At 29.9% G+C, this 27,951-nt stretch overlaps 1 long non-coding RNA gene across 1 annotated transcript; it reads right to left on the bottom strand.

Moving 5' to 3' along the window:
• Window positions 1–15,688: 15,688 nt before the first annotated feature.
• On the bottom strand, window positions 15,689–17,507 carry LOC126847770 (uncharacterized). Its single transcript, XR_007687131.1, has 4 exons — window positions 17,376–17,507; window positions 17,012–17,116; window positions 16,815–16,906; window positions 15,689–16,327 (listed from the first exon to the last, which is right to left on the bottom strand). It is a non-coding gene; the product is annotated as an uncharacterized LOC126847770 (long non-coding RNA).
• Window positions 17,508–27,951: the final 10,444 nt, after the last annotated feature.

Raw genomic sequence — 27,951 nt, 5'->3', positions numbered from 1 at the left:
ATTACGAATAAGTTGATTTTAAAAAGTATCCCTATAAATAATTTTTGGAATAAAAATTAAAAAGTAATATTTCTTTCTTTTACAAAAGCGTTAACTAGAGAATATATTTTAATAAAGTCGTTTTAGAAAACAACCAATTAATAGATTGTTGACCATAATTGTTGCAACTGTGTGTTACTTTTACCATTGACTGTTTTTAGTTACTTTAAAATAGGAAGGCGTAATGTATACGTGTAATTAGAGTCTACCGCACCGTGTCTGACGATGCGGCCCTGATGTTGGCCTGCATGCGACCAGCGGACTTATTAACTCAAGAGAGAGAGAGAGAGGGTAAGTTTCGAAAAGCAGAAATTACCACCTAACTTTTAATCATTAAAACGAAGGAAAGGTGGAGCGCTGCACCTAAAGGTAGTTGGACTAGACGGGTCTTGCCAAGGCTGAACCGATGGATAGGGAGACGAAACCCAGTGGTCACGTTTCATCTAACACAAGTGTTAACAGGTCAGGGGGCTTTCAAGAGTACTTATGGAGGAGGGGAATAGCCCAGAGTCCATCATGTGTTTATTTCCAGCAACCTATGGATACTGTAAAGTGTAGAGCATACAGTGTTCTACTGCGAGCATTGGGCCCATTATTGGACAGAACTTCATCAACTCTTGGGAAGACCACTAAATCCGGAAGATCTGCATGGAGGTCGCCTAATGGAGGCGTCTGACAAAGCACGAACAGCATTTGTCAGCATGGTGGGCACGATCATGGATGCGAAAGCAAAAGACGGATGAGAACGGGAGCGGCTCCTTAGAGGAAGAGTGACATAATAGCGTAATAATTGTAAGTAATTGTATAGAATGTAATGTACAATGTATCGAAATTATCTAGAATGTACTATACCTTACAAGGTCTTAGTATTTTTGTCAAAACTTGGTTTTAGGATTCTTATTTACATTTTATAAATAAAAATATAAACATTGTCATACATATTGAAAAAAAAAATATGTTTAATTTCAAATGTTATTATCTGTGTTTAGTTTTTAATAATATTCGTATCTGACCTAGACAAAGTTGTTAGGAAAAATTTAAGAGGTCTACAGAAATATTGTAGGGGCTAAGCCCCCAAAGCCCTTCTATTATCTCATCTGTACATTCGGGCATTTTTTTTAGGTATCTTAAATTCTTTGTTGCACTTAAGACATACATAATGCTTAATGTACTCTAGGACTGTATGTGTCATAAGGATTTGTCAGGGTCTTTCAACGCCACCTCTTTCGAAATTTAAACTTTCTATTACGCCAATCGTTTGTGAATCTTTCGTGCAAAAATGTGCAAAAACAAATTGGAGGAGGGGTAATTAAACAGTTTATTCCATTATTATTTAGAATGTATAGTATTTTATCATTGTAATCTTTAGTGCAAAAGAATTATATATTCTAATTTTTTAAAACTTATGTTGATGATAAGCATTAATTAATATTGGGTTATAATGTGATCGTAATAAATCACTAAAGCTTTCCAATATTAACTCTGGGTGGTCTAAAGATAAATGCCTATACATCAATAACCATCTCACTAAACATAAAAGACAACTATATGGTAAAACCAGAGCAACAGTAAAAGAAAAAGGCTACAAATACATTTGGATAAACGAAAATGCAGGTGTTTTGATCAGAAAAGATGAAAATACAAAGGTACGAAAAATTATTTATTATTTATTAGTGTTAAGAGTTACCTTGAGTTCCAGGGAAAGACTCAAATAATATAAAATATATTTTTTTTAAGGTAGGTTTATGGTAAATTTGTATTTTTCAGAATAGTAACATAATATTATTTTCAATAATAATTTAGATTTTAAATTAAGTTAATAAATTTAAGTTAAAAAATATAGTCATATGAATATTTACAGCTATTGGTATCCAAGTGTAATAATAACATTTTTATAGTGGGTCTGGATAAGGTGCAATGTATTCTAAACCATAAGACATTAGAGATTAATTATAAATTATTTGCCACTCAGTAGTTATTTGGTATGACCTAAGAGGTATAAAAGTTGACCACCATGAGTACATTTGTAATAAACATAATAATATAAATAGTAGTAGCTGTGTAATTTAGAGTACAAAATAACAGAGTAGAACAATTTTTTAATGAGATCTTAATAAATAGGTTTAATAAATAATATTTCACCTAAAATAATTTTACAATAATGTGATTTTTTATGGATGCTGGTTGAAGATAACGTTATTTTCTCTAGGCCGATATACTTGAAAGTGATTTACATGTATTTCGATCCGAAATGGTATTTTAACGAGCCTGCCTGTTGAAACAGAACATATCGCTGTCCTATTGTCTTAATTAATAATGATTAGTAAGCATATCGGGGCTAGTGGTAACGGGGGGGGGGGGGGTAACTAGTGGTTTTCAAGTGCACCCGTTACAGTATTTAATAAGAACTTAAGTCAGTTAAATGTTGAAAAAATCTACTCTTTAATCCCCGAAATCTAGAAAAACTAAAAAAATGTTAGCCATTTATTCAGCTTTTAACTTTTTCTTTTTAATGAATGTTTCAGCGAAAGCCTTTTGCGCTTAAAAAACCTACATATAGCCTTTATTTAAAATTCCGTTGTATTGGTGTACAACGGGATTATTGTTAGTATTAAAATAGTATCATTGAGTATAGATTATACAATCTATTCTATACTGGTTTACTGTTTGTGCAGTCGCTTTTCTCCGTATTTTAAAAATTCTTTTGTCCTGAAATTTAAAAGTTTTATATCCGTAATGTTAAGCTAGCAGTATTCTGAAAATTTGAAACGGTGAATTATATACATGTATTTTACTCTTATAAGCCGCGTTCTTTTTAGTGATTTGAAGGTCGGGCTTAGTAGGAGTAGAAGGTCAATTGACTTTAACTCAAGGTCAATACGAGGAACTTGAGTAATATCAGATAATTATTATACTGGTGTTGGTTAATATATTATATGATGCCTATTTGTATTAAATTGATGCTATTAACTATTTTCTCCGTGGTTTTCCTGAAACCGAACCGTGTGACCTCATTACGCAGCTTGATTGTGTCTTTTAAGTAGATAAAAAACGAATCAAACTCACAAAGGTTTGGATTGGAGTGGAAACGCCCTGCATTCGAGTGCCGTTTTAAATGATAGGGGACATGTTACACGCACGACAGGGGTTTGAACAATTGGTAAACACAGAATAAACCGTTCATACGATTGTCTTTGGCCTCTTATATATTTGGGTATCCCCGGCTAACGAACAAATAACAAGCAACACATCCAGACGGTTAAATAGCAATGGGCAGTTTTTAGCTTCGATGTTTAACTGAGAATGCATTTTATTGCAATGGTGTAATTCGCTGAACCGATTTCTCCGTGTAAAAAGTCTATAGTCCTCAGAAATCGTACTAGAAAGGAAGTTTCTTGGGACAACAATTAAAAAGTTGGCTCCTTCTCCTTCTTTTAGAAAAACATACTAAACATTTATATTTTTTTCAACTTAAAATTTATTTGAACTTTCCCCCAGGAGGGTTAGACAATTTTACTTCATTTCACTTTTTCGAGCGTAGTTTTAAGGCTCAAAGTCTGAAAATGAGACTAAAATAAGATCTAGAGTAGGATTTTACATAATATACAATTTTCTCAAAAATCTTTTGTACAAAAGTAAAACTATGTGTAAATTATTTAAAATTCAACAGGTGAGTAAAACATACAAATTGTTTACTGCCGATAGTTTTTGGGTAAATATTAAAATGATACCTGGTAGGATATTTAGGCAAAAAATTACATTTTTTAACTTTTTATTTTCATATATGAAAATAGGTTGAGGTACTAGTATTTTACTGTTAAGCACAGAACCACGACGGCACCACCCAAGCCTTATAACATATTATAATTTTTATTTTTGAGTATATCAGTGTACTATTTTCGTAATAAATGTATGCCTATATTATGTTCTTCTTACAAGCTGTAGTGTAGTGATTTATTGCATGCCCATTATAATATGAGCTTATAATATACATTAACGTTTTCATTATAGAGAACAATTAGACATAAAGGTGCAGGAGTGTTCTGGAAACCGGCAAACATTCATATTGTGCCCTATAATCTTGTTGGATTTAACGAATTAAAATACAATGGACTTTCAGTTAATGTTATTACACTATGAACGCGACAACACGTTCACGCCGATTAATTATTATCATTAAAAGCTAACGTTACTTATAATCTAGCCGCTGCCGTGGCCTGAAGGCATTTAACGCCGTACGAGAACCTAACACCTAAATCCTTCGAATAATAATAAGTTCCTACAATAATATAACAATAACGATTATCCAAAAGCATTTAACTTGGCGGCCATAAAGTGAACTAACAGGAATTAATGTTACCTACACTTTGTATACAAAAAACGTTTAGTATTAATTATGTTATAAAATATTAGTAATAGAACTATATATAGGCGCGGATCTAGAACTATTTTTTTGTACGATGGGTGCTAATAATCCTCCGTTAGATACTTATAATGTAAAACATCGGGGCACGCAACATTTTTATATTTTTTAATTGATAACGGTCTTATTAAGTTTTATTAATGTTTACCTACTCAGACGGCCAGGGAAGTCGATTGTGCATGTATTTTGTTACTGCGCACAATTTAAACAATAGTACATCGTAATAGTTTTAAAATTAGTTTGATAGTGAGACTAGTGAAAAAAAAACAAAATGGGTCAACACGGACGAAGGTGGGTGCTTCATGTCCTAAGCACCCCCTGAATCCGCCACTGTTACTGTGTACTTATGGAAGTTTTATAGTCATTCGATTGCTGTGTTTGATCCGATAACTAGATAGGATTTACCGTTCCCACGAATTCGCGGGCAATGTTGCCAACGTCGGACGTCACACGGCTCGTCGAATAATACCGAACATATTGGGTTATAACAATAACAATAATAACAAACCATGATAAACCACTCGAAAGTAACCCGCTGCGATCGAACATACAACAATTTCCAACACTCCAAAGGACAAAAATGATCATGTCTGACCTGTTATGTGTATAGGCGCCCCCCGTTGCTCTTACAAGTCGTGCCGTGTGTCTGCGTGCGTTATACGCATAATGTGAGTGTACAACGCATTATTATATTCGTATAATATTCTGTACTTACTACTTATGTATTATTTTTTTTTTTTACATGACTACCGCAGTGACACTGAGGCAAAATAAGGCGACGCCTTGTGAGAGAGCCGTAGTGCGTAATCCTGTAACTGTGTACCTATGTATATTGATATTGTTTACTGTTTTTGTTGTTGTAATATTATTTGTAGAGGTGAAGTGAGGTAAATTTGAAACATGTCTAATTTTTCTAAGACAGTAAATCGCGGTTTCGTCTAAAACGATACAAACGATGTGATTTTCACAAGTTTTTTATTTACTTTTGAATAGATCCAACCAATTTGTTCAACTCGGACTGTCTCGTGGGCCGTGCAATCGTGCATCATACTTTTATGTTACTCGGGCTGCGGGAAATTCAATTAAATAGTAATTGCACACTCAATAGTGACATAAGTCCAATAAGTCATCAAAAGAATAAGTATTAATATTAAAGTAAATGTATATCAGTATATCACTTTAATATAATTTTAACAATTTAATTTTCAATCTAGTCAACTAACAATTTAATATTGATTGTGTGGATAAATAATTTATTTATTGATAATAAAACCTACAATCCTATAATTCGGTCTCTATCACGGTAATTAATCAGAAAACTGGCCATACCTATTCACTTGTTGATAAACTCCGTTAATCTCATTTATTTAACGGTAAAATATACGCTAAGATCACATAGTTTCCTATTAAGCGGCCTCTCAGTATTCTTCAAGTTCACAATACTTAGTTCAAGTAATACCTAACAAGTAATCGTACTATGTAACAGTATTATAAAAAAAGAATGTACAATAATATTTCAAAATTACAATACCTACTACTAGCACCATCTAGTGATTTATTATTAACAACATTGAATTGTATTCGCTATGCCAGGCTATGCTAACAGCTATCCTAAAATAATTTAAACTATAATATATTTTTTCAATGTCTAACATGCAACATATTAGTATAATATTATAATTTGTTTATATCAGTAGATTGAATGGTTTCCTGTACGGCTGTACTAAGCCCAGAAAATATTATTCAGTATATAAGCATAAGCGTTATTCACCGGTCTCCGACATCGTAAACAACACCTCGGGCCGCAACTCGCCTACAGCCTTAAAATGTAACTGTGGCTCCAGGTAGAAAAAAAAAAATGATACAAAATGAAAAATCTATCATTGTATAACAGCTCCGCATCGAATCTTAAAGTTTAAACTTTTAAGTAGTATGTTTATCTAATAGCATGAATACTAAGAAAGCAAAATTATTTTTTAAACAACTCAATAGTCAATATTGTAAATAGATATAGTTTTACTAGTATTAGAGACAAGGATGGGATAGGAACTTTTTGGAGGGTGAGAATAGGCGTGTTTTTTTTTGTCAAGAGTAAAAGAAACATGTACAGAATTTTCTGCATTGGTTTTAATTTTCCAGTTTAAGGACCATTTTCCAAAAAGGTATATTGTTAAAAACAAATTAAATAGGAGAAACTATCGACAAGCAAAGAGGATGTAGGAAACAATTTTCTCAGAGGTTATTATTCGTCATTAGAACAAGTTATGTAAGACAAATTATAGTCAGCACACAAAATGACGGAATTGTGTTCTTAATAAGACATCAGTAGCTCTATAGAAAACACATACAATTCAACAACATATCAGTAATAGTTTCGTTATTCTTTGCTAAAATAGAGCGCACACTTGCTCAACGGTTTTAATGCTTAAGGAAATAGAAGTGTTTTCATAATATATAGCTTTAAAGGCAATAGATAAACCACCAATTTTAGAAAAGAGCTAATTATAGGAGTGTCTGTCAAGTCGGAATATTTGTAAGCCATTAAAGCCTAGATCAGAGTCGGATGTGAGGGAACGTCTACGTTCCTGACATGATAATATCATAAAAAAGACTTAAGGTCACATAGTTTAGACGTTCTTGGACTCCAAACGTTCTGATAAAAATAAATTATATATGCACCAAAATTAAAACATTGTTTCCAAAATTATGTTTAAGATTTTTTATAACATTTGCTCACACCAAATCACCTTATTCAGTGTATTGAAAATATAATTTTGATTTAAAATAATTATTATGAAATTACATAAGAAAGTAACATCCAACCGGATTATTGTGGTATTATATCATGTAAGTTTTAATTGTTACAAATAGTGTTTATTGTATTTATGATATTTTATTACTATTAATGTGAATGTATCTAATGTTATTATAAAGTTAATTATTTTGAAGAAGATGAAAAAACCATTTTTACATGCTTTTCTTTAACTCGCTAACACGTAGGTACACTCATTTTGGATGACAATTTTGAATGTTTTTTGTAATTTAAATTTGGTTCAATATTAGTGTGTGACACGTATATTTCAAAATACTTAACTCAACGAATTTGGACTTTGTTAGTCTGACCCACGCTTTTCTTTTAAGTCAAAATTAATGATGTTTAACATTATTTTAAATTGTAGTTAATTTTCGGTTATTTTAAAAGTAATTGATATTTTAAATAAAATGTGCTATAATTGATTGGTAAACTGTTCCTGTAGTATAATTATTTTTTATTTTTTAGTTCACTTTTTCACTATTTTTTAGAAAAGCATGTTTTTAAAAAAGGTTTTTTTTATATGCTATAAATATTTTTTTTTAAATTAATTACACTGCCCAAAAATTATAAATATTGTGCAAAATACAATATTTGTACAAATAATTGACAGTCTAAGTAAATCCAGTAAATTTCTATAAATAATATTATTCAAATACACAAAATATAACTACTTTGAATAAAAATAAAATGTATATTGTAGATGTAGATTACAAATTACAATATAACGTAAGCAATATGCATATTATTACAATTGTTTGTAGTGAATTAAAGTGAATACTAAAATAAATTTAATTGCAATTTTTATTTTCCATTATAATACAGTCACTTCCAAGTTCTAATATAATGTTTGCTCTTGAACCAATTGAATATTGTTTGTATTTTTTATCTTGGTTTTCAACATGACAGATAATATAGAATATGAAATTTTCAATGCCTATAAAAAATATCTATAAAAACATACTCGCACAATATAGGCTGATTATAAAAATAATGCACAATCATTTTTTGTATAAAATAATTATTATTTTTAGCAAAATGGGTATAAATTAAATAAATAAATACAATATGGTATTTTTATTCGCGTGCAATACTTGTCCATACGGCTTCGTGTACATCGTTATTAGCTAAAACTCAAAAAGTATTGTTTTATTAAAAACTGGTTAACGACCAGAAGTTATTTCTTTTATTTTATTCTTCATTTAGGTCAATCAAATATTAAGGAACTATTTGACTTTTTATTTATGTTGTTATTTATTATTTATACTTAAAAACGAATTTATTTTTTAAATAAAAGAAAACTAAGTATAATACAGTGTAGTATTGACATTGATTTGTATGTAAAATGCATAAAATAGGCATATTTATAATATTTGATAAATATCTGAGAAAAATTAGATACTGAGTGTTTACATACTTTGAAACAGCATTGAGAATTGACAACATTTGTTGGTGTTACTTTGATTTCAATTCGAGTAGCATTATTCATTTTCATTGCCAATAAAAACGCCTTTTTGAAATGAATATCCATAGCTGTCCAGTCACAACAGTATAATCCAAAATTTACACCATTCCCCTAAATAAATGAAATTTCTACTTATTACGCGATTAACAATTTTCTATTAAATTATTGGAACGTCTTACTTTTTCATTCATCTTATCTAAAAAATATATATTAACAGCCAGCTGTGCGCTGAATGCGCCAAGGGCTACACAGTATTTGCTTAAGTCGATGATTTCGTATGTTCCAGTTAACAATTGCTAAAACAACGCATGTGTGAATTTTTTAATATTTAAAGTACTACATCATTTTTTTACCGATGAAATCAAATACATGGTGATCACAAATGTAGACGAAGAAATACCAACTTGAATGATTACGGTAAAACGGACTATGGAATAAAATTCTCTCAGTTTTCTAAAAAACGTTTGTCTTGTTAGCACACCCGAAATTATATGATTAATATGTTTCATTAAAATATAATGCAAAACATTTTTTTAAAGGTATTTGCTAGGTTGCATGAAACGTATCATTAAATTGACTCATTCATTGTGTTATGTATTCGGAAGTTAGTTTATTAAACCATTTGGATTGCACTAACAGTATATTCAAACTGAAACGAATACTAAATGTTTAATACAATGGTACTCCAGCAATGCGTTTATAACATATAAACGTGGAAAGAATCAAAGTATTATTAGTATGTATAAAACATAAGCGATCGTTACTAGACTATTAAAAATTAGCCGATTACAGACAGATTAGGAACCTAATTATATATAATAATGACAATATTAACATGAATATGTTATTGGAGGGGAAGGGGGGGGGGGTCAATTTATTTACACTATTAATTTATATGTATACTGTACATTTATTTATAAACTTTTTATACTAATTTTGGTTTATAAAAAACGAAGTCTGTACATTAAAATGTCTTGGTCTCTGCATATAAAATAAGATACTCTACACTTGTTTAAATTGCATGTAGCGGAGTCGGATATAATTTGAATATATTATGATATGATATAATATAATATTAGTAAAAAATATTTTAATTTTGGTGGCAATGTATAAATTTAATTAATTATATAAACAATATAACACGCAATAATGATACCATATAACGAGGTACTGCCTAATATATGTGCAATAAACCAAAATCGTAGCAATAGTTTAATAAACCGGTAATTAATAGTCTAAACACCTAAGAACGCATCTAAACTTAAATTGATAAATGACTGCTAGTTAGTTTATTAGCACGTTATAGTATTGGTTTAATGCAACTCGGAATAAACATTCAAATTTTACCAAGTATTCGCTGTGAAATATCAATACTTACATATTCACATTTTGACAATCCGAAATAATAGCTATCAAGTTTTTGTACATTTGAAATGTTTCCGCTATAATACAAAAAAAAACTCCATTAAAAGTTACAAAAATTAATAAGGATTAGGAATATTATGTAGATAATTTTCAGATTTATCCATGACTTCAGTTTACACTTATGTTTCGAACTTGTTGCAGAGTCCTCTCATCTTCAGTGAGACACTTCACATATCTTCACTTTGACTTAGTGATGGGAATCCGAAAATCCGGATTTTCACAAAAAAACGCTATTTAAGCTACTTAAAAATCATATAAGTGTAAAATAATTTTACAATATAAAGCTGTGTACCTAAGTCAAATTTTTTTTGATAAATATGTAAAAATTAAACAAAAATATAAACTGGGTTATTCCATGCCAAATCACCTAAAGTGTGTGCGAGTGGATTTTTAAAATGCCTCAAACTTACATATCATACGCAAATAGTTCCATAAAACCAAAAAAATGAATAAAAACAATTTGCGATGCTATATTCCTTAAATTTGTTGTGAAACCACTTTAAATTCACAATCACGTTACTTAATGAATAATTATGATATCGTAATGGAACTTCTTTTACTAGGAGCTATGAGACTTTGAATTTCTCAAATTTTGTATTGTAGGACTATGAATAAATCTGTTTTTTTGCTTACTCAAGGTCAAAATTTCAATTTTTTTTATTCTGATATATCATACTATACTCGTTTGGTTCGTAACTTTGTTTAGATTTTTTTTTTTTTTGTGATGTACAAGAAATTTTAAAGTTTGGCATTTTATTAAATAGGGCTATACTTAAGTGCCTTGGTCGAGATAACACGGTTCAAAGACACGTGTCTCATCTTGCAACGAGTCCGAAACATCAGCGGAAAACTGAAGACATGGATACATTTAAAAGATATCCGCATAATATTCAATTCAAAAAAGTTTTAACACATTCATAGGATTAGGAAATTATAAAGAAATCATTTTATTGTCAATAAACCTCGTAGGTTCCATTTTCTGAAATTTATTAATCATTCAAAGTATAAATCAAATGGAAATCTTTTATTATAAAAAAAATAATTTTATGTTTTTGAAGTTTAAGGTCATTAGCGTTAACCATACTCAAAGTTCAAAACGTGTGGTATAATATGGCAAGTACTGCAAAAGAATATTATAAAGAAGATTTATCCCGCAGCTTCTAATTTTTAATTTACCGCCAATTTTGTTTGTATTAATGTCATCATGGTCAAAATTAAAATATTAATAAACATGTTTGAATACTCACTTTTCCCATTACCATTGAAATTGAAATTCTCAAATGCCAGTGTTAGCGTTTCATAGTGTTTAGCAAAGACCCAAAATGATGTAAACAAAAATAAATCATATATAAGTGTGGCCCATATGAGCCATAACCCCAACAAGACTTCATTTATATTAAATAGAATATAGTATGTTTGGTAAGATTGTAGAGTAATAGGATAGTACAAATCCATGACGCCTATAATAGAACGGTTTTCTGATGTTTTCTGTTTTATTAGAATATTATACGCGATTGGGAACAACGACCATATTATTGCTACAATACAAAACAGGAAAACATAAAAAGTAGTTATTTTTTTATTACTATTTCTGAGTTTTAAAACTTCGCCTACTTGAAATTTGCACTGGTGACTTTGCATAAAGTTAATTTTTGTAATATCAAGCACTTTTAAAATGTTGTTATTGTTAAGTATAAATGTTATTAGTTTTAACAATACTAGCAAATAGTTCGTGTACAAAAAAATTATTAAATATGTCAGTTGGTCATTGTTTATAAAACCATATAGCACATTATATACAATCCCCAAAATAGAGAAGACTATCGTTAAACTTATCCAAATGGAAATGGCCAAAAATAGTTTGAAATAAAAAGAGTTCTTTGGACCCAATATCTTAAAAAAACCCAGAAGTTCAAACAGTTTTTTATTGAATACTACTCCATCACCATTGAGTAAACGTTCTTTGTTCATTGTTTGTTTGGTCAACATTATCACCTGTAATTTGAGTAAAATAATTCAAATTAAACATGCAATTTTAATTAAATACTTATTATTTCAAGTAAGTATAAATGTTAAAACGTATATTATAGCGCAGGTGTGTAAATAATGACAAATATCATGTACAGAGTATCTACCTACGCAGAATGTATTTTACTCGCTCTGTGATGATTTTAGAACAAATATACCAATTACAAAAATTAAATTTAATCGTTCATTATATTGAATAATTTTCTCTTTTCGCTTAGAATTTTATGAACTTCATATTGCATTTTAGTTTCAACATAGAGTTGAGAAAGTGTTGTTTCATGATGATGTGATTTATTTTCGTCTGAACCCACGATATCTCCATAAACAACCGAACCGATGTCTATGGGTCAAAAATCTTACCTGGACGGTACTTAATAAGATAAAAAACAGGAAACTTAACCAACCATTTAAAATCGAGAAATTAAAATGTGAATTTTTTTCAAATTAAAATTAGTTCATGCTAACAAATGTAATTACCGAGCTACAATGACTATGTTTAAAGCTTTTTTTATTTAAATGCGTAAAATAGTTTTCCAATTAAAAAAAAAACTAAAATATAATTTATTTTTAAAAAAATGTTCAAATAATTATATTGACAATAAACTATTTATTAATAAGTCTGTATGAAGTACAGGGGCCTGTACACCTGCGTATTTTTTATTGAAAGCAACACATTCTAATTTTAACTGAATTCTAAACGCTTCAAAGATAGGTTTAAAAAGATGTATAGATTTCAATACTAGCTTGATGTATGGATCGAAGTACAGTTTTAATTTTAATTTAAAATTTTGTTTGTAAAAATTATTAAAAATCTTAGAAGTATTTTTGAGTTAACTAAAAATAGTTTTTATAATTGTGCCATGATCGATACCTTGTAAATGTTATGATTAATTCCAATGTTCTTTTATAACCTAAATGATAAATCTAATTATTTTTAATAACGAACTGTTCATAGAAGAAACATATAATTTTGTACAAAAATAGAGACCGTATGCGATATAGTAATTAACAAAAAAAAGTGTAACCATCCTTTTTCCTATGTTAAAATATTAGCTGAATGTTAAATTTTAGTCAACAAATGCCCATAAAATGCGCCTTAATAAATGCTAGTTTTCCTTAACAAAAAAAAAATTATCATGGACTGTAACTACCTATAACTTATTATAGTATTTCAAATTTTTATTATATGTAAATGTATTATACTTTTTTAATTCGTTATCAAAATGCTGCGAATCTGATACCGATTAGAAATTATGACAGCGATCGGCTGTCAGCTGATTAGGTATCCGAAAAATAAAAAATTAATATATGCTAAAGATCCCTAAATATAAATGAAATTGATTTTATTTGACTTAAAAAAAGTGATCAATACAAAAACGAAAATGATTTACTATATTTTTCTCTTAAACTTTAAAATCTCGTATTTTACGTGTACGAGAACTCTCTTCTCTCGTACCTCGTACGATGATTTGAAAATTCCGTGCCCGTACGAGAATTATCGTACGTCTGGCAACACTGAGCGAGTGCCCAGTGGAGTTGGGGGTAGTTCTTCCAAAAAATGATAACGCGTGATAAGAAAAAAATGTTACATAACCTATAAAATGTGTAATACTACAGATAGTACCAACATCGATTTTACCAAAAACCCGCCAAGAGAAATTTCGTATTTTAATATCAAAAACATTGCCTTTAGTTAGGTTCTTATCTTTATTGCAAATTGTAGTTAGATCTTTATCAATTATCTAATTTAAATCGTATACACTATACACGTAAAATTAATAATAAATTACATTATATTATAGTATATACCTATCATATAAGTATATGTTATAATTTAATATTATTTGGTATAAAATAATAATAATTTTATTAAAATTTCCCTCAAATTGTTTATATTACTATTTAAATAAAACATTATTTTTACTTTTTACCCAAATTAGTTGACGATTTCAGAATTTGGCTGTCAAGTATAAATTAGTTTTACCACATCTTACATATGTATTCTGTAGTTAAAGAATACAGGTAGGAGCTTATAAGCTTTGTCTTCAATCTTGTCTTTTAGAAGATATATTATTAACAAAATTTGGTACCTAAAGGATATATTAGAGCAAGATAACGGAACATATGACACTTGTAGTTTAAATACCTTACATGAATAACTAGAACAAAACACATTTTTTATTTTCAAGTTTCCACATAAATCAATATATACATTATAAGGTTATAGTCCAAAGTGAACCTTTTGCCAGATAAAGACTCGTGAAGAGAAAAAAATTGTTGTACGGCCCCTTTTGCATGGGATAATAGGTAGATAATACGAATATGGCATAATATAAAATTACTGTAAACTAGATTTAACAATTCTGTTGTATTAATAAAAATGATCAAACTAGGGTCGTAATCGTATAAACGTCATACTCAATAAACATATAATGTAATTTAATAAAAACTTGCTTTTATGTTGGTGAGATTATCAAATCAGACTGATCGGTATTAAAATACCTTGCAAGACTGAATGTTATTTATAATCAATTAGTAGGTTTTTTAAATAATTATTATTCACTTAATATTTTACAGAAATTAGATTATATTAAGTTACTCTGGGTATATATTTTTATTATATAAACCAAACTAAACAATATGAATTTGTTCTGAAATAGTTATTCATATGATTTAAAAATATGATACAATTTTTGGTCAATATAAATTTGCAAATTTACAATTATCTCTTGATTTGAAAATGTCCTTGTTTGTTAGAAGATTGCATAGCCCATATTTTATTAATCTATGTACTTATTCATTTAATATGGCCATTTACTTAGCGATAACCAAGTCTCTACGATGAATTTAAAGTTTTAATACCACACAAAAGTATTCTGAATATTTTAGTGTATAACAGCTTGAGGATTTTATTTATCTTATTAAGACACGTCAAACAAACAAAAATGTTTTGAAAAATAATTTTACCTAATTGAAATTATTATGAGAGAAAATTAGTCAATCACACTATATAATTAAGCTAACCAAGAAAAAACCACTTTTATTTCTAAAAAACAATATAGACTTCCTGTCTATCAGGCTACCTATAGTAACACAGTATACATTTCAGACCAATTTTATAATTTATAAAGTACAATTCATAAAGTTTGATAAGTCATTTAAATAAATAATAAATAGTAATAATAGAAATAATAAATGTAATAGTTTAAAACACATAAAATAATCTGGTAAAAAGTATAAATAATATAAAATGATAGTTAAGTAAAGATATTTTTTAATTAAAAATGTATATATTATAAACTAAACATCAAAATTTACAAATGTATAATAACTTGGTTTAGCAAAAAAAAATTGTACCGTTTTTTTTTTTTATCTAGGTATTCAAAATTTTGACTACACAATTTTTCCTAATAACATCAACATAATTTCACAACAGTTTACAAATTTTCAATCTTTCAGTTAGGTCAAGATATTTCTACAATAAATTAATATTTTAATGTTATTAAGGTAAGTAAATATTAATAAATAAGCAAATACAGAAGCTACATTTATAATTTATTTGGTAGGCTAATAATTATGTTTGTCAAAATTGTAATAGTAATATACTGTTAGTATCGTTAAACTAAAGATACTTGTATTGACACTTAAAGTGTAAAAATATTCAAACAATAATACAAGTATTCAAAAAAAAAAAAAATTTTAACAATCTTAATTTTGTTTTAATGTAGTTGAAAATTAAAAATATTTAGCCAAATGAGATATCAGTGTAGTGGTCATAAATACAGTACAGTTTATATGGACGTTGAAGACAGGATAATAAGTTATTCAATAAATAAACAACTGAATTACAGTTGATTAATAATAAATTATAATGAGACTTTTTTAAATAAAATTAAACAAAATATAAAGAGATTGGAGATGATACTACGATGTCTAACAGCAGGTAAACAGAAATACTGGGTGGCGTTTATACTGTTAGTCTGATACAGAATATTCTTCCAGGGGTTTTGCACAAAATCCAATTAACTTCAACAACAAATATTCAAATATAGTGTCAAAAATCCGTCTATGGATTACAGTGTCCATGGAGAAATATATGATATGTCCATTTAATCTTCCTCTGGTCACATTCTAGCTGAAAAAACAACAAATGGTTAAATAATATTAATAATAATTATAATATAAAACCAATTTTAAATGAATTACTAATGTTAACGTTTGTTAATTGTGAAGTTAAAATTAAATATAACGAAAATTGATAATGACATTTTTTTATACCATTTAACTTCCAACTTTTTATACCATTCAACTTAAATTATCTATCAATAACACTTAGAAGAGTGATTTCATGAATAGACTATATTTGTGACCGGTATATATCAAGTGGACCTAGTTTGTTATCTCATACCAATGAAGCGTAAGATCTACAAGTAAATGCAATTTTTCTTGTACAAAAACTAACAATGTTAGAAAATAGTAAATTAAATTATTAAAAAGAAAGATAATTTACATTTGATTTCTTTTTTTTTAAATATCCTATATTAGGGTGTTTTAGATTGATATTAAACTAATTTTGTATCAATATTTGTATTAATACTACAAATCTAGAATGTTTTCCTTACCTAGTCTATTTAGACAAATGATAAAACAATTATTTCTTCCAGTTAGTGTCAATGGAGAACTGTTCAACCAGAATCTTTGACTCATCTTAAAACTGAAAGATATATTATTAATAAATAAGTTAAAAGTTGAAATGTTAATTATTAAAATAATAGAGATTAAATCAATTAAAACAATTTTACAAAAAATAACTCCATACCTGTTACCACACTTAATCAGACTAGAGATAGTTTCAGGAATCGAACCGCTCTAATGAATAAGCATACCGATAAGCTTTTTATGACTTCAGACAACTACCATCATACTGTAAAACATAATTTACTTGTATTAATAGTTTTATTTAAATAGGATGTAATAATATTGTCACACAAATTAGTACAATATAGTGTATGTATGAACTTTGTCGCTAGGTACTATAATTGATAAATATATTATGTTATTCATATTAAATATTGCAAGTTTATATTATGTGAAAATAAGAGTTTTGAATTATGAATTAAAAAAGAATTCTAATAAAAATATTCATTTAATATTAATAAGAAACGAAAGTAAATTTTATTTACCAATAATTATCGTTGTCGTCATATGAACTAGTTGGTTTTTTGTCATTATAAATGTATCGTAAAAATGTGTACTATTTAAGAAAATATAATATATTTTAACACGGTTATTTTTTTTTATCATTTGAATTATTGCCGTTTAGTTCTAGAGATAACAGTTAACTCTGACAAACGTTAGTTATATTTTAGTTACTTTTATTCTGATAGAATTGGCAGACTGATAGAATGTGATTTTATATTTTGGTGTTTCTGGGTTGGTCACGCTGATAAAATAAAAATTGTGTTATCTTTTGGAAGAACTCTTATCTCTTATCATTTTTTGGAAGAACTGCCCTTCACACTGCCCAGTGCTGCTTAACGACTGATAAGAATCCATATGTTACTATTTGTTATCTTAACGCACCGGCCGCAGCGATAGCCGACCGGTGGCGTGCATTGTGCAGTAGTGGTTCCGTGAGAGTACAGAGCGATGTACTCGCGTAGTACCGTGTCGGGCCGTAATTTGTTATACTTATAATTGTAATTGATGTTAAAATAAATGTACACTAGTTCAACCTAGGTCGTCTCAGTCATTTCGTTTAAATATATTTGTATTATTAGGTATATCCGTGTGAAATAGTTAACACGATTAAAGTAAAAATATGGTTTAAATTAAATTTGAAAGTCTAGAGGTTATAAGGCGAGTGTCCAGTTCTGCTTACTCACCGATTAGAGTAAAAAATGGTTTAAATTCAAATTGAATGTCTAGAGGTTAGTCGGTTAAAAAGCGAGTGTCCGGTGCTTTTTAGATAGCCGCCGAGGTCGCTTCTTATTTTAAACATAGTTTGGGTTTTTTGCATTTAGAAGCGGATAGGCCAAGTTAAATTAATGTTTTTGAGGCTTCAACCGTTTCTAAACATTAAAATATAAATTAAAAAAAATTGGATCGCACGCTCCGATCGAACCTGCACCTCTCGATTGATCCGAGTGTTTTGGCGCTTGCTCGCTCGGCGCCGTCGCTTCGCTCCGCTAACTAAAAATATCCTAGATTTGTAGGCTACAGTCTAGGAGGAGGTTACAGGTTTAAAATTAAGTTTAAGTAAAGTGGTGTCATCCCGCTTAACTTTATGAGATGAAAACAGATAAAAATGTCTAGAGGTCAGTCGGCTAAATGTCTGTTATGGTTTACCTTTGTGAAACAAAATTTGTTCAAACGCAGTATGTTACATGTCAGTACACAGCGGTTCTGAGGGGGGTGCCGGCTACGCCGGCCACCGTGTCGAGCCAGCGTACTACGTTTTAAAGTAATGCCGTTATAATTCATGGTACCTTTATCTAGTAATCATAGTTCATACTTAGTTTCGAAAAAGTGTTCTGCAAGCTAAGTACTGATTAACTGTAGTGTGAGCTACCTGTGTAGCTATCTGTCCGATCAGAAACGTCATACTAATAAGGCGAGTGTGCTACTTGCTTAAAGTACAATTATTTTTTTTTTTAATTTGAATGATATGTTGAAAATAAAGTATCTGGTGTTGCTTACTTCACGGGCTTAGTAAGCAATGGTTTTAAATAGAAAGAAATGTTTAGAAGTCAGCTGGCTAAATGGTCTGGTATGGTATACCTATTTGAAACAAAACTTTTTAAAACGTAATACTCATCTATATTATATATCTAGATATCGGTCGAATAAATCTCCTATTCTTACACGCCGGCCACGATATGTGGAAGTTAATGCACAGCGGTTCCGAGGGGGGTGTCGGGCCAACGCATTGTGTCCTAAAGTAATGTCGTTATAATTCATAGTACCTATATTTATATGTCTATATATAGGTATCATATATATCTAGCTATCAGAATTCATACCTAGGTTCAAGAAAATATTTTCCAAGCTAACTGTTTAACTGTAGTGTGTCTAGCTATTTGTCGGATCAGAAACGATCTATGTACCTATAAAAATTTGAGTAGCTGGCGCTCCTTGCATCATTGGGTTAAAAGAAATGTATAAAATCAGACAGTTAAAAATCAAGTGTCCGGTTTTGCTTACTTAAGGGTTTAGTAAGCGATGGTTTAAAAGAGAACGTAATGTCTAGAGGCCGATAGGCTAAAATATCGAATGTCTGGTGTATTGTAGATACCTATAACAAAAATGTATCAAACGTAGTACGTTATGTCTTGATATTGGTTGAATTAAAATCCTTATTTGTTCAGAAATCACTGTCTATGCCATTACCCGATAATGACGTACTGTACGATTAGAATGTAAATATCAGCATAATGCATTAAATATGTATATTAAAGGTCTGGTGGTTTAACAGAAGTTCAAGTGTTTAAGAACTCAAGAGTAAAAAACATGAATGAAATGTCTAGAGGTCAATCTGTATACAATAAAACTTAAAAGGGAAAGAAGTGAAGAGTGGTAAAAACATTATTTGGATTTTTGATTGACTATTTGACGACAGTACTTATAAAAACGTCCAAAGAGAGGTTAAATAAAATGTCTCGATGCAAACCTTTTAAGTTTTTAAATCTGGAGAGTTACATAATAATAATAATAAAAATATTCAGTGCATCAAATCAAATACCTATATTATTTTATACTTATCCAGTGACATATTTTCTATGTAATAGATAAATTAATATACATTCATATTTTTTTAATCCATAAATTTATATTTTTTTAGATGGCTAACCAACAGATCATCCTACTAAATGATCATAATTAAAAATGACAATATAATTTTATTTTTCATTATGTAATATCAATTTAAAAAAAAAATTTTTTTTTATTTGAATGATATGTTGAAAATCAAGTATGTGGTGTTGCTTACTTTACGGGCTTGGTAAGCAATGGTATAAAACAGAAAGAAATGTTTAGAGGTCAGTCGGCTAAATGTGTGGTATGGTGTTATGCGAAACAAAACTTGTTTAAGTGTAGTACCTATACTATATTATATGTCTAGATATTGGTCATTAGAATCGTAATCTGTTGAGAAATCATATCTATGTCAGTATTTGGTATTGTACGTTTAGAATTAGAATTAGAATTTAATCATGAAAGGTACACGCGGTATACTTAAGAGGTCTGCTGGTTTATCAGAAGTCCAAAATTGTAGATAAATTATATGTTTGTGTATCCTGTGAACTCAAGAGTAAAAAACAAATGAAATGTACCTTAATTAGTTATAATAGAATGAATAGCACAAATTATAAGTTAATCTAATCTAACCAAAGTGTAATATTCTAATTACAGTACAAAAAATATTGAAAATGCATCTTGAAATAATTTACATCAACAATCATACAATTATAATTTGCTAAATGAGTTTGTAACATCAACAAAGTGATCTTGCATCCAATTTGACATTCTTATCATTTTTCGGCAGGCATGGAAATCAACAGACACTGTAAAAAGTTAAATATATGTGTATGTAGTTAGTATATGTTGTTTATGTATAAGAATGTAATTAGACATACCAATACTGGTCGCTTCCAACGGTCAAAATATTTGGCTTGGATCGTATCACCGAATAACAGTCTTCTCAAATTGGTGAATCCAACGTAGAAAAATCAAGTGGTAACATTAGAAAGCAAACTATCCGTCAATCAACATCAAAATGAATAACTACTGAAACAAAAATTCTGATCAATTAATAACCACCTAACCGTTGAAATCAAAGTGATATTAATTGATCGATATTAGTTACGTTAGAGCACCACCATATATAAATTAATTAATAAATATAAGAGTTTAATTTAATTATTTAAATTGGTGTTAATTATTTGTAAATTCAATTTAATTGCCTACAACAATAACTGACTAAAATTAAGACACACCCTTATATTAACTTTTAAGTGTTTAGATATGGACAGTTACATAATAATAATAATATTCAGTGCATCAAACACCTGTATTATTTGATACTTTACAGAGACATATTTTTAGATGGCTAACCAACAATTAATCTTACTGCATACTGGTCCAGTATTCTACCACAATAATAATAAATAATAAAGTATAAAAAAAAACGCATTTTACAAAAAAAAAATGAAATGGGCCCTTGTTCTAATAAGTGGCTAAATTGTATATGTTATAAATTCCGTTCTAGATCTACCTTTGGTGTAATTTCCAGGCTTTAATTTCTAAAACTGCTTGAAAATGTAAAATTGTATTACAACCTAAAGTTCCTACTATTAACTTTCTGTTCATTTTCCCTTTATTTTTTTTTTCAAAAGCAATTATATTTTATTGTTTGTATATTAAAGTCTGAGCAACTGAGGATATTATTATTAGCTAGTAAGGACTCAGTATGTATATTGTAAGATATTCTATCTGATTCGGTCTGTCTAACCAAAACCTGTAGAATATATTTTTTTTTTTTTTTGTTTTTGTGTTAAAATTTGTAATACAACCGTTTTCTGTACATCACGTACACGGTATTTGTTAAAAATATCTCGCAGCTATTATTATAAAAATTATATTATATTGTATTTAAAATATATTTTAAATAACAATATATACTCGGCAACTTGGCTTGAGTTGTCTCAAACATTATTTATTTGTACACACAAATAATATTTTGAAAACATATTAACAAATTAACAAATTAACTCCTTTTTGAAGTTTGTATTTTAATAAAATCCACGATTTTACATAACGTTTTGCATTTGCACTATCTCTAATACTTGTATATATACATCGCTTGTTTGCTACAACGACGACATAACACAAAAAACATGATTTTACACAAAACGAATTTGAAAATTTTATTTACAATGAAATTATGATAAAATCATGTTTAATATTTATATTGCTTTAAAACTTTTTTTTTTAGAAGTAAAGTGTTATAACACACTATATTCTTGCTTTCTATTCTTACCTACAACAATATTATTATTATAAAATTAGGAGTTAGTTTAAGATTTTAACTTATGACACTATTGATGCAAAGATTAAATTTTAGTTATGAGTTATTTAGTAATATGTCGTTAATGCAACAATTTTATTTTTAGTTAGTACCAAATATAATGTATTATCAATAAATGTAGTTACAACATGGTTGGGTAACTATTAATATTTACACAAATTATAATAATTGCTCAACTTTATTAACTTAAAAACAGTACAAAATTCCAATTAACTATTTATAATTATCACAATATTTTAAACTTTAGGTAACAGAAATTTAACTCTTTTAAATGATTAACATAACAAAATCTTTTAGTAAAGAAACATAACATCACAATATTTAAATAATAAAACATAATCTTTAAACTTATGAATGAATTAACATTAGATTAATATTATAATATCACAGAAAATTTATAATTGTTCATAATATGGTTTATAAAAGTTTGGTATGCTATTTTTCTTTATTAAATGTAATAAGTCACTTTGTTTCTTTTCTGAGATCCCTGGTTTTGCAGAAAATTCGTTTTTTAACTCAACAGCTTCCTTTTTTTTCTGATCACAATAGCTTCTTTGAATTCTGCTTGAGAGTATGACGTTTTATAAAAAATAGATGTTGGTGATTGTTTTTCAACATTCATCATTTTTATATTCATAAACTTCACCGCTTCATTCTCTGTATTAACTGTAATATTTACACCAATTTGATTACACAGATTTTTTATATCATAAGAATCTTCGTAGCATAATTTGTGAACATGATATGGCTCTCCAGTTTTTTTAGCAGAACGAATTATCGAGACAAAGGCTTCGGGAGTGTAAATAGGCCCACTTTTTAACTGTTTTTTACATTGTCTCTCTATTAAGGAATGAACTGAATCACCTTCATTTTGAGTGTGGCCTTTTATAAGGTATTTGTGTGTGATTGTTCTTATATTATTGAAATGACGAACTGCGTAAATGTATAATGCAAGTATAAATTTATTTTTATTTTGCCCGGGACAATTATCAGAATAGAAAATTACATCCCCTTCATTTTTATCAGACTTCATTTTTAAATATTTCAATATACAAGTTCCCAACTCATTCACACCTCTGTGACCATTTGACTCATCCCATACATAGCAATCAGCAATATTTTTCTGTAGGTCATAAATAGTAAAATTAAAAACATTTAACTTTGACATGTAATAAAATGTAGAAACATCTCCTTTTGGCAGTGGCATCACAGCTTGTAAATCGTAAACAGCTAAAATTAAATTTGACTTTTCTTTATCAAGTTGTTTCTCAGTTCTGGACAAATCTTTTTCAACCAAGTGCTCTTCATAATTATTTTTTAAACCATTTTTGTCTTCACCTATTGCATTATTATAAGCCACACAAGTCTTTCTTTGATTGAAAAAATGAAATATTAAATTCTTCAGTGAAAATACGATAAAACAATACATAGTTACCAAATGGAACATTCTTTTCTTTATAATCAGCCACATAATTCCTGTGAATATCAGCAATAGACCTACTTCCATCAATGAAACGTTTTGAAGTATCTGCTCTTGCGTAGTGACTTTCAATTTTTGGTATAGAAGAAATATGTTTTATGATACTATCCCTTATTTTACCGTCAACTTTAACATGTTGGCCATGTTTTCCCCTTCTACGAGGTCTGACCAATAAGTAATGAGACTAATTCAATAAAATACGTATATTTAAATATTAAGATACATCGATGTGATCCCCTTCAAAGTACTCCCCTCCCACCACTATACATTGGTTCCAACGTTCTTTCCAGCTCTCATAACATTTCTGGAAGGCTTCGACTGGAATGTCCTGAAGTATCCTCGTCACGGCGTTCTGGATGTCAGTTATGGACTCAAAATGCGTTCCTTTCACGGCCAATTTTGTTTGAGGGAACAAAAAGAAGTCGCAGGGTGACATATCCGGCGAATAGGGCGCTTGTGGCAACACTGCGATGTTCTTAGAGGTCAAAATCGCGACACACTGAAGGCACGATGGCATGGAGCATTGTCATGATGAAGGATCCACGTTTTGGCAATCTCTGGACGGACTCTAATGACTCGTTTTCGCAGCCGATCGAGTACTTTTAGGTAAAAATGTTGGTTGACGGTCTGCCCAGGTGGTACGAACTCTTTGTGCACGATCCCTTTGCTGTCAAAGAAACAAATCATCATCGTTTTCACTTTTGATTTGCTCATTCTCGCCTTCTTCGGTCTGGCTGCACCAGGAGACAGCCACTGTTGACTTTGTCGTTTTGTTTCGGGATCGTACTGAAAATACCAACTTTCATCACCAGTAATTACACGATCGAGAAGAGTTGGATCAGCTTCAACCTGTTCCAGACAATCCTGTGAAATGGACATTCGCACGTGTTTTTGATCCGCCGAAAGGTTCTTCGGTACCATCTTTGCACACAGTTTTTTCATGGACAAATCATCAGTTAAAATTTTTCTAACGGTTTCTCGTTTCAAATTAAGTTCATCAGCCAATATTCGAACGGTTAAACGCCGATCTTGACGCACGAGAGTGCGCACACGCTGAACATTGTTGTCAGTTCGAGCTTCAACCGGTCTCCCACTTCGCGGTTCATCCCCGACGCTTTCACGACCATTTTTAAAATTTTTATGCCATCGAAACACCTGAGCACGACTCAGGGCTTCATCACCGAACACTTTCACCAATTTATCGTACGTTTCCATAACGGAATCGCCGAGTTTAACGCAAAATTTAATCGCGTACCGCTGTTCAATATTACGTTGTTCCATATTTGTGACACGCCTTACAAACACGTTGTCGAAAACATAACACAACTGGAAAACTAATTATCGTACGAAAATCGCGAGCACATGCATCGATAGAGGAGGGCTGAGAGATTAACCGAACGAAGTTTCAGATTCGCAGTGTTACCACAAGCGTGGCAAAAAAAACAGTCTCATTACAGAGTATTTACTATTTTATTTTGTTTTTCTAGGACAGTACGAATCGGTCGATCATTTATATCTAACGTGTTCTTGAAAAATAATTTACATACTCTTACTTTTTGATCATTTAAAACGAAATAAAACGCATTATTATTATTTCTTGGACTTCTAGTTTTTCATAAATATTAAAGAAACAAAAAAAATCAAAATTTAGAATTTTTTTTTTAATCCAAAAGCTTTAGTTTTAGTTAAATTATCAAAACTATTTGAATTATTAATATATTCCAATGTGTCAACAACTGCCTCTAAAGATGTCCACACAGTCTTGATGCTTTCGGCTCGGGCTGTCCATCGAGTTTTTGATAAAATCCTGAGCTTCAGACTTCCCTCAATTTTTGCCATACGTTCCATTAAATTACTTGATCTTTTTGTACTTGCCGAGAAAAATACATAGATGTTTTCAAGAATGTCAATGAAGTTTCCAATTATATGACTAGCCTTGCAGCCGTGTTCCAGAAAAGTATTTAGTCTGTGTGCTTGACATTGGATATATGGAACTGTATGTCCAACAAACTCAGAAAAAAAACGTTGAGCTCCTTTGTTAATGCCACTCATACTACTAGCATAATCATATGACTGAAAAGCAACGTTCCCAGTTTTTAGTTCATATTTTATCAAACTGTCATAAATACTTTTTGCCAACCCATATCCAGTTTTATCTGTTACTTCAACGACACCAAGTAATCGTTCGTTTGGTGATCCCCCTTGATCGACATATCTCAAACAAACAGATAATTGGTCTTTAAGTGCAACATCCGGCGTGGTATCAGCTAAAACTGAGGATATATCAGATTTTGACACTTCTTGTACTATCTTTTTGCGTATGTCTGCAGCTAACAGTTCGATAAGCTCATTTTGAGACTTCATACTGAGATATGTAACTTGATGGGAACGCATAGATTTATCATAAAGCTATCTTTTCAATATTGCATTGTGACGGGGAAGTAAAAGAACAACTTGATAAAAATGTCCATTTTAAGATTCATTTGCACCTTCATTATGACTACGGAACGCAAGTCCTTGTCTCGCTAAAGTACGTGCTACATCTATTGAAACACTGACTGCATCTCTGTTAAATGCTTGTTCTTGTTTCTCACGTATAGCAGATTGCCGTAACTGGTTATTTAACATAACATCGATGGTATTAGATTTACTAGAAAACCCTGTAAACGAACAACAATCCAACATGGCTTGTTTATGTGAAGTTGATGAGAAATGTACTCTATTTCATATTCTACAAGATTACTAATTACTATACGGTATAACTTAAAATATTGTAATGGATTACTAAATCCAGCCAAGTTTACGACATGACCGATTTCTCCTTGAATATTAATAATGTGCACGACCTAAACGAGTTATTCTATACTTTGTATGTAACCAAAAGGTAAACAACGTTATAAATTGTAAAATCCAATTATAAATTGTAAAAACCAATTTATTTATGCAACTATAAGAAAACATATACTTTGTACAACTAAAAGATTGTAAAAAACGCACAAACAAACACATAAATATTGTATAAAATTATCTATCCGACAATGTTCCGCAATTAACAGTAGACAGTTTGGCCATTCACCAACAACCCGGACTAACGATTGCACAAGTGGGAAAAGGTCACCGAGGCGGAGATTCGAAGGACTCCTTCCACTACAACCGGATGGGCATTTTGCGTAAATACCAGCCGTTTCACCAGAACAAGTTAGAAGTGTTCTGGCTGCGTATTATCAATGATATACCTGAAACAAAACACTCATTTTACTGTCTATGTATTAAATTAATGCTTGTTGTAATACATATCATACCTTATTTTTAATTGAAAGTATTCAATTTTATTTAAAAATCTTCCAACTTCCTACTTGAACTTTTGTGTACAAGTCCTCAAAGGCCACAGACTTGCGAGAACTTCACAATATATATTACCTGTCGGCTGTCAATAAGTTTTGATAGTACTTTATGAGTTATGACCCATGTCCTATGAATGTGGAAGTGAAAATGAAGGCTTATAAAACAGCACGTAATTATTACACAAACAAAAAACGAACCTTACACACCCGGTCACAGCGGCCCATATGTGTATATATGTAGGCCGGTAGGCATGACTGGGCGGGTGGCGGTTGTCGCGATAACGCGGGTATTTTGAGAATATTTAATATTAGTGAAAACAATTTTGTTACAAATGGGCTCTCGACGACTACCTGCTTGGCGCTTGTATAATGTTAGTAGATACATACAAGTTAAGTATCGGATAAAACCTGATATAACTCGGTGTTTTAGTTTTCATCAAATATAATATTGTATTGGAAATACCTTGATTATCCGAATGCCGAGACTGATGTAGGATAACACAAGATTGAACTATGTGTTAATATGTTATTATGGAATTTTCAATATTTATGAAGGAATCATATAATTGAATATTTCTGTAATTATGCATAGTGTAAAATCTGCCGACTGTCTTTTTTGAGGAATGTGAGAATTCAAGAAATGCCGACCAGTACTTCAGACGTCGGATCTATATGACCCAACGGTCGTAGTGGCCAGTTTTTGTTTGTATAATTTTGGTAAGGTAAAGCGCGGGGCCTCTCTATTAACTTGTTTCTTATAATTATAAATCACTCAATCGTATAAAATTGTGTAACTTAAATCAGTAACTATAACAAAATCGAATATACCTATTACTACTACCGCCGACTAT

Source organism: Adelges cooleyi, unplaced genomic scaffold (genome assembly GCF_023614345.1).
Source record: "Adelges cooleyi isolate 19-005CV unplaced genomic scaffold, UGA_ACOO_1.1 ACOO_flye_CR_arks_rails_tigmint_CR_PRNA_118, whole genome shotgun sequence".
In the NCBI taxonomy this organism is placed as follows: Eukaryota; Metazoa; Arthropoda; class Insecta; order Hemiptera; family Adelgidae; genus Adelges; species Adelges cooleyi.
Note: the sequence above shows the minus strand (reverse complement) of the source record. Positions and strands in the feature narration are given on the sequence as shown.